At 37.4% G+C, this 2500-nt stretch overlaps 1 protein-coding gene across 1 annotated transcript in view; it reads left to right on the forward strand.

The window, feature by feature from the left end:
- The window catches only part of LOC123515592 (protein sidekick-like), a 220057-nt gene that overhangs the window by 216253 nt on the left and 1304 nt on the right, over positions 1 to 2500 (forward strand). The window contains exon 10 of the mRNA XM_045274358.1: positions 2395 to 2500. This exon is cut by the window's right edge and continues 1304 nt beyond it. The gene's annotated coding sequence lies outside the window, so the exon portion shown is untranslated. The remainder of the gene's footprint in view (positions 1 to 2394) is intronic.

The following is a 2500-nucleotide window of genomic DNA, read 5'->3' on the forward strand; positions in this document are numbered from 1 at the left end:
AGAGAGAGAGAGACAGAAGACAGAAAGAATGAACGAACGAAAGAAAGAAAGTAAGAAAGAAAGAAAGATAGAAAAGAAGAATACTGAAAGGCTTATTATTGTTGAGAGAGAGAGAGAGAGAGAGAGAGAGAGAGAGAGAGAGAGAGAGAGAGAGAGAGAGAGAATGTAATGAGTGGTGTGAAAGAAAAGTCAACGATTTGATTTATATTTTCATTGACAGTTCTACCTCTCTCTCTCTCTCTCTCTCTCTCTCTCTCTCTCAACAGTAATAAACCTTTCAGTATTACGAGAAATAGTTGAAAATAGCGGGAATTGCATTTAGAGGAGGAGGAGGAGGAGGAGGAGGAGGAGGAGGAGGAGGAGGAGGAGGAGGAGGAGGAGGAGGAGGAGGAGGAGGAGGAGGAGGAGGAGGAAGTAAAGAAAGAAGAAAATAAATGAAAATATAAAGAAGAGAAAAATAAGATAAAAAATGAAAAAAAAGTAAAAAGGAAAGAAATAAAGATAAAATAAAATAACAACAACAACAACAACAACAACAACATTACATTTCACATATTTCCACATTTTTGCCTCCCACATCTACTGGAGACCATTTCTATTCACCCCCCTCCTTCTCTCTCTCTCTTTCTCTCCCCTCACCAACCATTTCTCTCTCTCCTCTGCCCATCACCTCCTCCCCTCTCTCTCCCTCTATGGCTCTCCCACCTCCCCCTCCTCTCACTTGCTAATGTTCTGTTGCTATAAATCATCAACTAATCATTAGCTTGTCACGTGAGAGTAAATTGCAACCTCTTTCTTCATTTTGCTTCATTTCCACATTTCTTCTTCCCTCATTTACTCTCCATTCCTTATTCCTTCCTCTACTCTTCTTAGTATTTGTTTTCCTTCCTTCTTTTATCCATTTTCATTGTTTTTATCTTGTATCTTCTTTGTTTATTCTACTTTTTTTCTACATTTCCTCCTTCCCTGTTTCAGTTTCACTCTCTATTACTTATTCATTCCTCCACTCTCTTTACTATTTCTTTTTTTCCTTCTTTTATCAATATTCACTGTGCTTTTTTACCTAGTAACTTCTTCCTTCATTCTCCTTATTTCTACATTTCTGTCTTCCCATCTTTATTCTCTATTTACTTATTCCTTCCTCCACTATGTTTAATATTTCTTTTCCTTTCTTGTTTTATCCATTTTCATTACTTTTTTTCATCTAGTAATTTCTTTCTTCATTCTACTTTGTTTCCATATTTCTCTCTTCCCTCCTTCACTGTCTATTCCTTCTTCCACTTTCTTTAATATTTCTTTTCCTTCCTTTCCTTTATCTATATTCACACTTGTTTTTATCTAGTAACTTCTATTTTCATTTTCAATTCTATTTTCGCATTTTTTTCTTCCCTCCTTTACTCTCCATTCCTTACTCATTTCTAAACTCTCTTTAATATTTCTTTCCCTTCCTTCTTTTATCCATTTTCACTGCTTTTTCTACTTTCTTTTTGCATTTCTTTCTCTCCTCCTTTACTCTCCATTCCGTCTTCCTTCTTCTTCTTGCTATTTTTTCTTCCTTTCTTCTTATTCGTCTTTTTTTTTTTACATTACGATCTTTTTCTTTATTCCATGTTAATGCTATCTTCTCTTCTTTACTCTTAATTCCCTTTTATTTCCTCTTCTTTTACCTCCAATCTTCTTAATTTTCTCTTTCAGATTATTCCAGTTATTCCTTTTTAATCCCTGTTCTCTTTCATCTCTGCATCTTCTTTTCTTCTTTTCATTTTCTGTTTCTTAATTTCGTCTCCCACTTTTCTATTTCACAACTTCCCTTCCTCTCCCTTGACCTTCCTTCTCCTTTTCTCTTCTCCATTCACAGTTTGCTCCATCTTTCATCTTCCCGTTAATCTTTTCCTCCCTCTCTCCTTTATTCCCTTTCTTCCTTTCTCTCTCTATCCCTAAAACTTCTTCCCATTCATAATTCCCTTAAACTCCTCCCTTCTCTCCATTTCCCCCTTCCACAAAGTTGAGAATTCTACTCCTTTTTTTCCCTCCTTCTCTCTCTTTCTCTGTGTCTATCCTGTTGTCCCTCATAGTCAAGAGAGAGAGAGAGAGAGAGAGAGAGAGAGAGAGAGAGAGAGAGAGAGAGAGAGAGAGAGAGAGAGAGAGAGAGAGAGAGAGAGAGAGAGAGAGAGAGAGAGAGAGAGAGAGAGAGAGAGAGAGAGAGAGAGATTCACATTCCTCTTCTACAATAATTCACGACTAGTTAGCATTCTTATATTCCTAGTTAATTATTTTCCCCTTTTTCTCCTTCACCAATCTGAACAGCAACTAAACAACTCACCAATTTACCATCATTTCCAATTTGACACTCCTGGATCGCTTAAATTTTTTCTTCTCTCGTCTTTTTCACAGGTCAGAGAAACAGCAGGAGTCAACGCCCCAATCCTCCTGCCTGCGTGCGTGCGTCCATCTGTCTGTCTAGTAGAAGTGTGACAGCCAGGCGAGGCAAGCCATCTAT

Source organism: Portunus trituberculatus, chromosome 39, assembly GCF_017591435.1.
Source record: "Portunus trituberculatus isolate SZX2019 chromosome 39, ASM1759143v1, whole genome shotgun sequence".
Classification (NCBI taxonomy): Eukaryota; Metazoa; Arthropoda; class Malacostraca; order Decapoda; family Portunidae; genus Portunus; species Portunus trituberculatus.